Source organism: Dipodomys spectabilis, unplaced genomic scaffold (genome assembly GCF_019054845.1).
Source record: "Dipodomys spectabilis isolate Male_0828 unplaced genomic scaffold, ASM1905484v1 ptg000173l, whole genome shotgun sequence".
Lineage (NCBI taxonomy): Eukaryota > Metazoa > Chordata > Mammalia > Rodentia > Heteromyidae > Dipodomys > Dipodomys spectabilis.
Window position 1 is genome coordinate 3,925,369 of NW_024870850.1, and position 13,126 is coordinate 3,938,494.

The 13,126-nt window shown below is 49.7% G+C and overlaps 1 pseudogene; it reads left to right on the forward strand.

Moving 5' to 3' along the window:
- Nucleotides 1–10,045: 10,045 nt before the first annotated feature.
- On the forward strand, nucleotides 10,046–12,579 carry LOC122119918 (annotated as a pseudogene).
- The last annotated feature ends 547 nt before the right edge of the window (nucleotides 12,580–13,126 follow it).

Consider the following 13,126-nt stretch of genomic DNA (forward strand, 5'->3'; position numbering starts at 1 on the left):
CTTCCTCCCTCTCTCCTGCCCTCTCTCCGCTTCCTCTCTGGCGTGGGGTTTATATGATCCCTATATTGACCTCCACAGTCCCCACTGGGGCCCATTTCTCTGAGTGAAGAAGAAGAACAAGGAACAGGATGAGAACATCCCCGCCCCGCCCCAGAAAGTTGGTGGCTGAAACTCAGTGCCTGATGTAGCCAGAAGAGAGGGTGCTGGGGGGAGGGGAGGGCGGTTTGGACAATGAATTATGGGGTCACCTGCCCTATTGCTCCCCCAGGCATGGCCGGTTCTCAGCCCCCACCTGCTGGAGCCTCAGTTTCCCTCAGCTGTTCAGTGGGCTGGCTCCTTGGTTCCGCTATCATGGCCAAGTTTCAAGTTCTGAACTCACATGGGTGTCAACTGTGGATCCTCAGCAGGGAGAGTGGCTGAGATTATAGACATACAGACGTTGCTCTACAGTTAATAGGTGACATGGCCAACTCACTCCTAGATCATCAGACATAGTTATACATCCCAGGGAGTTGGGATGACAAGTACCCACCACCGCACCCAGCTTTTTATTGTTGGAGGTGGGGGTCTTGCAAACTATTTCCCTGTCAGATGGCCTTGAACAAACTATCTTGCAGGCAGCTAAGATTATAGGTGTGAGCTACAGTCCTGGTACTCTCTTTTCTCTCTGTCTCTGTCTCTTTCTCTGAAGGTTTGATTGTAATGTATTTTGTTGTAGCTGTCTCTGAGTTTATCCTACCTGGTATCTTCTGAGCTTTTGGATGTATGGACTCATATTTCCTTCACAGTTATAAAGTTTTCATCCATGAGTTCTTCAAATGAATATTCCTTTTTTTTTTTTTTTGCCAGTCCTGGGGTTGTAACTCAGGGCCTGGGTACTGTCCCTGAGCTTCTTTTGCTCAAGGCTAGCACTCTACCACTTGAGCCACAGCGCCACTTCTGGCTTTTTCTGTTTATATGGTACTGAGGGATTGAGCCCAGGGATTCATGCATACTAGGCAAGCAGTCTACCACTAAGCCACATCCCCAGCTCTCGAATAAATATTCTGTCCTTCTTTCTACTCTTCCCATTTGGACACTTCTATTGTGGGTAATTTGGTGTTTCTGGTGGGGGAGTTTCACCAGTTTGTGAGGCTTCATTGGTTTTTCCTGTGTGTGTGCACTTGTGTGTGCATGTGCTGGTCAGGCGGGGAGTGGGGGTTGAACTCAGGAGCTTGGGCATTGTCCTCTGGCTTTTTCACTCAAGGCTGGTGCTCTACCACTTGAGCCACACCTCCAGCTTTTTTGGTTGTTAATTGGTGAGCAGAGTCTCACAGATTTTTCTGCCCAAGATAGCTTCAAACTATGATCTTCAGTTCTCAGCCTCTTGATTATCTGGGATTACAGGCATGAGGGAGCCACCAGCACCCAGTGAGATGATGAGATTTTTTTTTGGGTCCGGTCGTGGGACCTGAACTCTGGGCCTGGGCGCTGTCCCTCAGCTCTTCAGCTCAAGGCTAGTGCTCTACCACTTGAGCCACAGTATCACTTCTGGCTTTTTTCTTTTTGCTTATGTGGTGCTGAGGAATCGAACCCGGGGCCTCATGCATGCAAGGCAAACGCTCTACCACTGAGCCACCTTCCAAGCCCAAGATTTTTTTTGAATGGTGGAGAGAAATGGGTGGATGCAAGGAATGGAGGATCACTGTCAAGTATGCAGCCTGCAGGTTGGACTTCACAGTGATGGGAGCCATACTGGCCAGGTACTGAGGAGGGCACTGAGGGAGGTGGGGCCTGAGGTCTCTTCCAGGACAGGGCAAGAATAGGGTGGGAATCTGCTCCTGCAAGCCCAGCTCTGCTCCCACGTGGGCCTGGTACTATATACCAGGGCTTGTGTTGGATATTAGGGATGTGGCATGAATCAAACACCACCTTCTCTATGTTAATCATTGTCTGGATAGGGAGTGAAATCTAACATTCTGAAATTCTGCTCAGTATTTGAAGAAAAGGGTGTGAACTTGCTCAAGGCTAGCATTCTACTATTTGAGCCACAGCACCACTTCTGGCTTTTTTTCTTTGTGTGTACTGAGGAATCAAACCCAGGGCTTCATGCATACTAGGCAAGCACACTATCAGTAAGCCATATTCTCAGCCTACAAATCATCGTGAGGTAAGCCAAGCAGAGAGACCAATAGTGCATGTTTTCTCTGATAGAAGCTAAGGAAGTGGTGCTGTGGCTCAGGTGGTAGAGTGCTAACCTTGAGCTGAAAAGCTCAGGGACAGCACCCAGGCCCAGAGTTCAAACTCCATGACCGACAAAAAAACAAAAACAAAAACAAAAACAGAAGCTACGTCTAAAATACCAGGACATAATAAATCATACAGGTCTCTAGGCATTCACACACAGTGAGACCAAAGTAGGAAACTATTGGAAGAAGAACAGAAAGGCACGATGCCTATGTGCCTCCAGTCTACAAATCAGTATGTATCAAAATGAATTCCAAGAAATGAGAACAGGAGGATTTTTGTTTTTTGCTCTTTTTGTTCTGTTTGTTCATTTATCTGTCTTTGGGAGGGCAAGGGAGACACAGAAGTGGAGGGACAAAGATGAACAAATGCATCAGGGGTGCTTACTAGACATGCTTAAGATGAACTATACAACTTGTGGGTGGGATTGGAGGGAAACCTGGGAGACAGCAAGGGAAGGGGTGACATTGTCCAAAAAGAAATGTACTCTTAGGGGCTGGGAAGATGGCTCAGTGGTAGAGTGTTTGCCTTGCATGCATGAGGCCCTGGGTTCGATTCCTCAGCACCACATAAGCAAAAAGAAAAAAAAAGTCAGAAGTGGCGCTGTGGCTCAAGTGGTAGAGCGCTAGCCTTGAGCTGAAGAGCTGAGGGACAGCACCCAGGCCCAGAGCTCAGGCCCCACAACCGGATCCCCCTCAAAAAAGAAATGTACTCTTTACCTGACTTAGGTAACTGTAACTCTTCTGTACATCACCTTTATAATAACAACAACAATTTTTTTTTAAAAAAAGAAAAGTGTGTGAGTGCAGAAGGAGGCATCCAATTTAGTAGTGCTGGGAGTAGAGGTTCGGGTGGTGATGGTAGAGAAATCCAGAATGGTTTCCTGGAGGGGTACATTCTGTAGGATGAATTATCAAAGCAAAGAAAAGGGAGGGCAGTAGGCAAAAATGGGGGTTTCCCTTTACAGGGCTGAGCATAGACAGATTGGGAAGTGAAAGAGAACTTGACATTTTAGAGGAACCGAAAGCTAATCCTGGAGACCCACAGTAGGGGCGCAGAAGGGAAAAATCGCAAGGCTAGTCCTGAATCTGTTGACCTCGCCAGTAGGAAGGGCTATTAATTGATGTGGGGGGCAATACCCTACCCAAAAGAAGGCATCCTGCGGTATTTCCCTAGGGAGGAAAGTGATTCTCTGGTTTGCTGATATGACTCTAGCCACAGGCAAGGGCAAGGCCCCAGCTAAGCACAAAGAGAATGGAAAGCCAGGCAGGCCCAGCCCTGGACCCCAGCTCTGCCTCCTATGGGATTGCCGTGAGCAGGTCACCTCACCTCTCTGAGCCTATGCTTTGTCCCATCTGTGAAATGGGGACTGCTACAGTTTGGATCTTGAATGCTGCAGGCATTCAAAGTTGCAGGCTTGGTCCCTAGTATATGGTGCAAATGGAAGAAGGTGAGGCCTAGCGGGAGGAAGTTAGGTCATTGGGGGCGTGGCCTTGAAGGGGCTACTGGGACCCCAGCCCCTGCTTGCTTGCTCTCTCTCTCTCCCTCTCTCTCTCTGTCCCTTCCTCCTCTTCCTCCTCCTCCTCCTCCTTCTTCTTCCCCTCTCAACCTCTCTCCCTCCCTCCCCCCTTCCTCCCTCTCCCTCCCACACCTTTTCTCAGACATGAGGCTTAAACTTGGGACCTAGACACTGTCCCTGAGCTATTTTGCTCAAGGCTGGCACTCTACCACTTTGAGCCACAACTCCACTTCCATTTTTCTGGTTTTTCATTGGAGATAAGAGCCTCACCCACTTTCTTGCCCGGGCTGGCTTTGAACCTCTCTCACTTACTTTCTTCCCTTTATTTCTCTCTCTGTCTCTGCCAGTACCAGAGTTTGAACTCAGGAATTTTTGCTCACTCCATTTGCTTACTTGACTGGTGTTTTGCCCCCCTGACCCATGTCTCCAGCCCAATTTTTTTTTTTTTATCGGTTGTAGGGCTTGAACTCTGGTCCTGGGTGCTATCCTTCAACTCTTCAGCTCAAGGTGGGCACTCTACACTAGCACCGAGCTTCAGGGGTAATTTTTTCACAGTGACCTACAGCTGAATAATATAGGGATGAAGAATTACCTCAGAGGCTAATCTTAAGGAAAACACTACATAGGACTCTTGGCATTGAATAGATAATCCATAAAAATAATTTCTCTTTTGCTAGGCACTGGTGACTCACACCTGTAATCCTAGCTACTCAGGAGGCTGAGATTTGAGGATTATGATTCAAAGCCATTCTGAGCAACAAAGTCTGTGAGACTAATTTTTTTTGTCAGTCATGGGACTTGAACTCAGGGCCTGGGTGCTGACCGTGAGCTTTTATGTTCAAAGCTAGCGCTCTATCCCTTTGAACCACAGCTCTGCTTCCATTTTTTTTTCTGGCTGTTCATTGGAGATAAGAGTCTCAGGGCCTTTCCTGCTTGGGCTGGATTTGAACCACAGCCCTTAGATCTCAGCCTCCTAGAGGAATAGCTAGGATTACAGACATGAGCCGTAAGACTTATCTCCAATTAATCATCAAAAAAAGCCAGAAGTGGAGGGATGGTTAAGTGGTAGAGCACTAGCCTTGAGCAAAAAAAAAAAACAAAAAAACTAAGGGACAGTGCCTAGGCCCTGAGTTTAAGCCCCACTACTGACATGTGCACATGTACACACACACACACACACACACACACACACACACCACACACACACACACACAAGTTCTGGGACTAGCCTGAACTCTGTCCTTGAGCTTTGTTACTCAAGGCTAGCGCTTTACTATTTGAGCCACAGCTCCACTTCTGGCTTTTTGGTGGTTAATTGGAGGTATAAAAGTCTCATTGCCTTTCCTGTCCAGGCTGGCTTTGAACTTCAATCTTCAGATCTCAGCCTCCTGAGTAGCTAGAATTACAGGCATGAGCCACCAGTACTGGGCCTTACTCCACCCCTTCGTCAGGATTTTCAGTTTAGTTTAGTTTTGATGTACTCAGGCTTGAAGTCAGGGACTGGCACTTGATCTATAGGATCAAAGTTTGAGACCAGCTAAATCAATTAGGGAAGACTGCAAGACTAATCTCCAATTAACCAGCAAAAAGCAGGACTGAGATGTGAAGATCACAGTTCAAAGCCAGCCCAGGCAGGAATGTCTATGAGACTCTTATTTCCAATTAACTAGCAAAAAGCTGAAGTAGAACCTGTTGCTCAAGTGGTAGAATGTCAGCCTTAAGCAAAATAAAAACTCAGTGTCCAGACCGTAAGTTCAAGCCCCAGTCCTGGCACACATACACAACAAAAGGGTATAGTGGGAGAGCTATATCATAGAGAATCATTGAGATCATCTTCAAAAAGTACAAAAATAAGTGATCATTGAAAGCTGGTAGGATTTCTGGTTAGAATGCAGGATCCAAAAGACCCTTGTTTCCATGGTAACAACTAGAAAGACTCGGGCATGCATTATACTTTTCTCTAAATTAATTTTTTTTTCTTTTTGAGACCAAGTCTTTAAAAAAACCCAGCTTGGGGGCTGGGAAGGTGGCTCAGTGGTAGAGCGCTTGCCTTGCATGCATGTGGCCCTGGGTTCGATTCCTCAGTACACATAATAAAAAAGCCGGAAGTGGTGCGGTGGCTCAAGTGGTAGAGCGCTAGCCTTGAGCTGAAGAGCTGAGGGACAGCGCCCAGGCCCAGAGTTCAGGCCCCACGACCGGACCAAAAAAAAAAAAAAACCCCAGCCTGGGCTGACTTTGTATTTGTGATCTTCCTACTTTTGCCTCCCCCATGCTAAGATTACAGGTGTATACTACCACACACATCCCTATGCTGTACTTTTCAATAGAGCTGGTTAAGAGATAGAAGTAGCCAAAGTGAGCCAAGTGCTGGCTGCTCACACCTGTAATCCTTATTTAGGAGGCTGAGATCTGAGGATTGTACTTTGAAGCCAGTCTGGGAAGGAAAGGCTGTGAGACTCTTAAAGCTCCAATGAACCACCCAAAAGCCAGAGGTAGAGCTGTGACTCAAGGGGCTAGAGTGCTAACCTTGAGAGAAAAGGCTCGGAGACAGCACCCAGAGTTCAAGCTCTAAGACTGGTATCCACAAATGAAACCCTGATACATGCACAAAGTAGAATATAATTTATCTGTAAAGAGAATGAGAACTTTGGGTGTGGTTCAGTGGTAGAGCACTTGCCTAGCATGTGTGAGTCTCTGGGTTTGATCTTCCTCAGGAAAAGAAAAGACTAAAATCCTGTTATTGGCACTGGAACTGGAGACTATCACCTTATGTGAAATAGGCATAGTGAGACAGATACCTCCTAGGCAATTCATTTGTGGAAACTGAAAAAAATAAATCTTTGGCAACAAGAAAGGTTGGGGAGGGCACTGATGGCTTACACTTGTAATCTTAGCTACTCAGGAGGCTGAAATGTGAGGATCAGTATTCAAAGCCAGCCTGGGATGGAAAGTCCGTGAGACTCTTCTCTCTAATGAACCACCAGAAAACCAGAAGTGGTGCTATGGCTCAAGTGGTAGAGTGCTAGCCTTGAGTGAAAAGGCTCAGGGACAGTGTCCAGTCCCTGAGTTCAAGCCCCACAACTGACAAAGAAAAACTAAAATAAAATAAAAAGAATCAGAACTATGTAAAAGTGGGACTGGGAATGTGGCTTAGTGGTAGAGTGCTTGCCTAGCATGCATGAAGCCCTGGATTCCATTCCTCAGTACCACATAAGCAGAAAAAGCTGGAAGTGGCTCTGTGACTCAAGTGGTAGAGTGCTAGCCTTGAAAAAAAAGCAGCTCAGACCCAGGCACCAGTGGCTCATACCTGTCCTCCTTACTCAGGAAGCTGAGATCTGAGGATAGCGGTTCAAAGCCAGCCTGGGCAAGGAAAATCCGTGAGACTCTTATCTCCAATAAACCACTAGAAAACTGGAAGTGGCGCTGTGGCCCTCTCCCCCCATCCCAGGCCCAGCATTAGAAAGAAAAGGGTCAATTTCTGACAGCCTGGATGTGGGTTTGAGGTGAGGATGCTTAAGGTGCTGAACTCTGTGTGAGAGCACAAAATGTACTCTGGAATTGGAGAGACCAGTATTAAGGTGGAAGAAGAGCCTGGACTGATACACCTGGTCAAGGAGCGACCACATCATTGGGGCTGGCCAGGGACTTGGTGATGAAGATGTTTGTTTGGTACATGTTAGGATTTCACAGGACACCCAAGGAATTATATATTTTTTAGGAATTGTATATTTTAAGTAATTACAACTGAAGTACAGGCCTGTTCTAGATTGCAAGAAAAGATTATAAGTCCACTGCATCTTGTGGAGGGGCGCCGGACTGAGGAGTGTACCTGTTGGGAGATGGGTGTGACAATGTAAAAATGCCAGATGTATGAGTTATGTGCCTGGGGCTCCGCTTGAGTCTGGGCCATGAGTTGTACAGTTCCCAGAACACCAAGAACAAGGAAAAACGTTATGCAGAATAGAAGAAGGTAAGAGAGTGAAAAAGAAAGTGGGGAAAGGTATATATCTCCTTTGGGGTAACGTTGGATAACGTGTCTTGCAAGTATAAATCCGAAACTCAATCTAGGACAAAAGGAAGGGTAGGAGGCCCTGGGGTAGAAACAGAGTTTGGTCCACAAAATATGGAGAAATCGATAGTAGCAGGATTGGGAGAAATGGGAGGTTACTCATCCATGGAGACCAGGTACTCAGGATGTTTTGATGTTGTTGAGACAGAGGTCCTGTGGTGTAGGAGGGTGGCATGGGCTGATGGAGTTTCACATTACAGTTGTGGTTCCAGTGTGGGTGGCCCTGGACCTTGGAGGCTGTTGGGGTGGAAAGCATAATGGGGTAGAGACCAACCCATTTAGTAAGTAGAGAAGGGGGGAACAGGGGTACAGAGGGAGGGCTTAGAAGTGGCAGAGAAAGAAAAAGCTTGTATATAGGGAATCTCTTTCCATTTTTCCAAGTGCTTACAGAAGTTGTAAAAGTACCACAAAATTCTGAGATCCAGGGTGCCCTTAAGTGGCCACTTTGAGTTGTGGTTGAATGTATGGAGGGGGAAATTTGGTTCTACAACTGAACATGCCGGGTAAGAAGACCTCCCAAGTTGGGGGTCAGAGGGGAGGTGTGGGGAGGACCCTCCCGTGATGGGGAGGGAATGGTACTAGTTATGAGGGACAGTGGGCATCCCCAAAACTTGCTCGACTGGTAAAAGTATGGAGGAGATGTGTAGTGGGTGGAGGGAGTCCCAGAGCTTGGTACTAAGATTTTGGGAAATCAGTAACGGAACTCACTCACCAAGGAAGATCAGTGGATGTAGATGGCCGCTGCCTGCTGGTGGATGTAAAGTGAGAACATGAGGAGATGGGAGAGAATACCTTGGGTGATTTTCTGGGTGGACCACAGGGGTTGGGGTTCCTGAACAAGATCAATGGAGGGGCCCTGATCCGAGTCACGGCACCAGTGAAAAGCTTTCCAAGAAAAATCGCTCAGATACTTGGCCACATACAATGGAAAAGGAGTTTCAATGTCAGTAACATGACAGGCTACCTCGCAGGCAGAGAATAGCAGCTGAGCAGGGCTGTAAGTACAGTTTTATAGGGTTGGGTTCGTGTGGAATATGAGGAAGAGACACTGAGTTGTGGAAAGGGTTAACATTTACAGATATAGCTTCACAAACAAGGGAGAGGGGAAATTGTATTAGGGGGAGGGGCTGCCATTTGAGATTGCAGCCACCTGCAGTCACCTGTTTTCAGGTAAAAGTGTCACCTGATTTCAGGGAAAAGCAGTTTTTGGTAAAAGTCTAAGGTGGCAGACTGGGTAAGAAGATGGAGGAGGAAAGGTTAACAACAGGGATCTCTTTTTTTTTTTTTTAAAGTCATTTTTGAGATATAGTCTATTGATTTTGCCTGAACTCAGCATCAATGAGCCACCTCCCCTTTCCTTTCCCAAAGATTCTGAGGCCCAGTGCTGGTGTGGAGATGCAGCCGTGGTACTGGCGATTTCCTTCTGTGGGAGATTTTCTCACATTGGGAAGAATGTTCTCATACAAAAGGCCCACAAAGGTGGTGCTGGTGGCTCATGCCTGTGATGCTAGCTACTCAGGAGGCTGAGATCTGAGGACTGCCTGGTCAGGAAAGTCCGTGACCCTCTTATCTCCAATGAACCACCAAAGAGCTGGAAGTGGAGCTGTAACCCAAGTGGGAGAGTGCTAGCCTTGAGGAAAAGAAGCTCAGGGACTGTGTCCAGGCCCTGAATTCAAGCCCCAGGAACCACGCGCACACACACACACACACACACACACACACACACAGAAGACAAAGGAAGGCTCATGTGGGAGTGAGTTGGCCATGTCACCTGTTTCCTGTAGAGCAACGTCTGTATGTCTATAATCTCAGCCACTCTCCCTGCTGAGGACCCACAGTTGTTGACACTCATGTGAGTTCAGAACCTGAAACTTGGCCATGATAGCGGAGCCAGGGAGCCAGCCCACTGCACAGCTGAGGGAAACTGAGGCTCCAGCAGGTGGGGGCTGAGAACCGGCCATGCCTGGGGGAGCAATAGGACAGGTGACCCCATAATTCACTGTCCAAACCGCCCTCCCCTCCCCCCAGCACCCTCTCTTCTGGCTACATCAGGCACTGAGTTTCAGCCACCAACTTTCTGGGGCGGGGCGGGGATGTTCTCATCCTGTTCCTTGTTCTTCTTCTTCACTCAGAGAAATGGGCCTCAGCCGGGACTGTGGAGGTCAATATAGGGATCATATAAACCCCACGCCAGAGAGGAAGCAGAGAGAGGGCAGGAGAGAGGGAGGAAGATGGCCAGAGAGCGGCAGGACCGGCGGCCAGTCAACCCAGGTGAGCTGGGGCCACTCTGGGTGCTGCTGGAAAAGATGGGGTGCAGGTTCAGGGATGGGGTGTGGGTCCAGCCTCAGGCTCAGGACTGGAGTGCATGGCCGAGTCTGCAGGCCTGCACATCTGAGCTCAGCCATGTGCTCTGTCCCTTGCAGAGGTGGTCACTCCGAGAGGCTGGGCGGTCTCCAGGACAGCCCTGAGCTCAGGGCTCTCAGCTCCAAGGAGTGGCCAGGTACTGGGCAGGGTGCTGGGGAAAGTAGGGGATCAGGGGTCCCTTCCAGGACAGGGGCAGAGGAGGGCAGGATCTGCCCCTGAGAGCCCAGCTCTGCCCCCATCTGCCGGTCCTGCAGAGCGTCTGCCCTGCACCCCTGGCTTCCCTTGCTGACCCTGCTGTGTCTGGGCCTCTGTGTGGTGCTCAGGGTGACCACAGTGGTTCAGGTTGAGTGAGGCTGGGGCTGGTCTGCTGTGTGGGGGCTTGGAGTTGGGGGGCTCACTGTCCTCTGGGGGTGACACTTGGTGGGTCTCTAGGCCCAGTGGGACTGGGATGTCCTGGCTGCCCTGGCCCTGGGTAGCATGGCAGTGTACTGTCGCCCACACCCCCAAGCCCGACTCTCTGTCCATGGAGAGCAGGAGGCCTTGGCCCCGGATTGTGTATACAGTGGGTGCTCATGAAGCCTGGGCTCTTCTCTCTGCAGTCTTCCAGATCCACTGCTCCCACCAAGAGAGGCACAGGGCCCTGGAGAGCACACATGCTGGGGTGAGGGGCTGGACATGGGGTGGGGGGGTGAGGTGGGCTCAGGCTGTGGACAAGGCCCCTGGGCGGGGGTGCAGGTGTGAGGGCAGGGACCCCAAGAGAGGGCGCAGACACTGGTGAGTGCCACAGGTCTCTGTCTGAGGCTCAGCGGTCTGCTCCAGGAACTGAGATTTGGGGGTCACTGTAACCCCAAGACCATGTCCTCACCAGGCATCCTCCATGCCAGGCACACAGCAGGCGCTTAATCATTGCAGTACTCTTCTTCTAGTTCCTCGGGACCTCATTCGGTCAGGCTTGGAGCAGATCCACCAGCAGCTCAGCCACATCAACACCTCCCTGGGTAAGGCTCCAATGGCCGGGACAGAGGAAGTTGGGGGTTCATGGGAGAGGGTGGGGACCCCTCTGTGTTGTCAGCCTGCGGCAGCCACAGTAGAGCTGGGGTCCCTCATGGGTTCCCTAGTCTGACCTGACAGCCCAATCCAGGGGCTCTGGCTATGAAGGCCTGGGCAAGGGGCGGAGCAGGTGTCTCTGCAGCCAAAGCCCCCCCCACCCCAGCTCAGCATCATCCCTGGCCCCCAGCTGTCCTGTGCTGGCCCTGCCCCTGGGGTTGGGAGCCCTTCCAGGGGAGTTGCTACCTCTTCTTGTGCACCCTGGGGAGCTGGGAGGCCTCTGTCTCTTCCTGCCAGGACCTGGGGGCCCACCTGGTGGTTGTCAACAGCATTGCAGAGCAGGTGAGGGGAACTCCTTGCCTGGGCCTGGGATGGGGGGAGAGGGCCACAAAGGTCCTCTGCTGGGTGGGCAGCTGGTGGAGGGTAGGGGGAGATGCAGTCAGAGAAGGCTTCCTGGAGGAAGACTTCTAGTAGGCCTGTGACATGGGCATGGACTGAGACACAAGCCAGGACATTCCATCATATGTGTGTATGAATCTACATCCACAGCATGCATGTTTGTGCCAGTGCAGATGTGATGAGGAGCCCTAGGCTGGACTGCAGAAAGAACTTCCAGGGAGGGAGAGCAGAACGGGAATATTTGCATAGTAAATGGTGTTCAGGGGTCTTCCTCCTGTTCCTCCCCTCCCCAGAGGTTTCTGAGGTACTGGGACATCAGGAAGAACAAGCGTACTTGGATCGGCCTCAGTGACCTCAGAAGTGAGGGCTCCTGGCACTGGGTGGACAACAGCACCCTCATTCTCAGGTGAGCCCCAGAGGCTAGCAGTTTAGCACTTGAGCCACAGCTCTACTTCCGGCTTTTAGGTGGTCCACTGGAATTAAGAATCTCATGGACTTTCCTGCCTGGGCTGGCTTTGAACCTTGATCCTCAAAGCTCAGTCTCCTGAGTATCTAGGATGACAGGTGTGAGCCACCAGTGCCCAGCCCAAGAAACATACTAAACGTGGCGTTCTGAGATTTGGGGGTGGGTGGCTGGGTGACAGTTTTGGTCTGATGAGCTGGGGGGAAGTTTGAATGTACATTTTGGAAAGCCCTGACCCCCAATTCCTGGATAATTGTTTTTTGGAGATCAGTGACCACACATTGCAAAGGCAGTTTAGGGTAGGGGCTGGGTGATCTGGGGTGCACTCGCTCCCCAATGGTGTTTCCTAGTTTCTGGAAAGAGGGGGAACCTAATAACAATGAGGATGAAGACTGCGTAGAGCTGTTTATGGACGAGTAGAATGACACTAAGTGCACTGCCCAAAACTTCTGGGTCTGTGAACAGCCCTCAGTCCTCTGCCCTGACCTTTGAGGGACTCTGCTCCCCATGTGTTCATGGACTTGGGGTGCAGGGCCTGCTCTTCAGCTCCATCTCAATCCTTATGTCTTCTGCACCAAGATCTTTGCATCAACTTCCCCATGGCTGCCCCGCCCTGAGCCACTGCGCCTCCCTCCTCCCCTAAGAAGGTCCCAGCCCCTCTTTCCAGCCCAGGGCCTCCCCTCAACCATGTCACCCTGGGCACCCCAAGCTCAGTGGCACAGCACCTGCCTGGCACCAAAAAGAAATAAATGAATTCCCATGTGGTGTGATGTGTTCCATTCAATCTATTGTTGTTTTTTCCTGGTGCTGTTTTAATTAGTGTAGCTTTGGAACAAGTTCAATGGTAATAGAATCTTGTCATCTTTCAATGTCTGTGGTCTACTGCCGTGCATTTCCTAGATGCATTTTTGAGTCAGGTTTTAATTTAGGTTTGGAATATGCACACATCTCTCCATTCATTCCTTCATAAACCAATGATCATTCAGTGCCCTTCATTAAAATGTTAGGGTTTTCTTCCTGTATATGTTTTAGATTATGA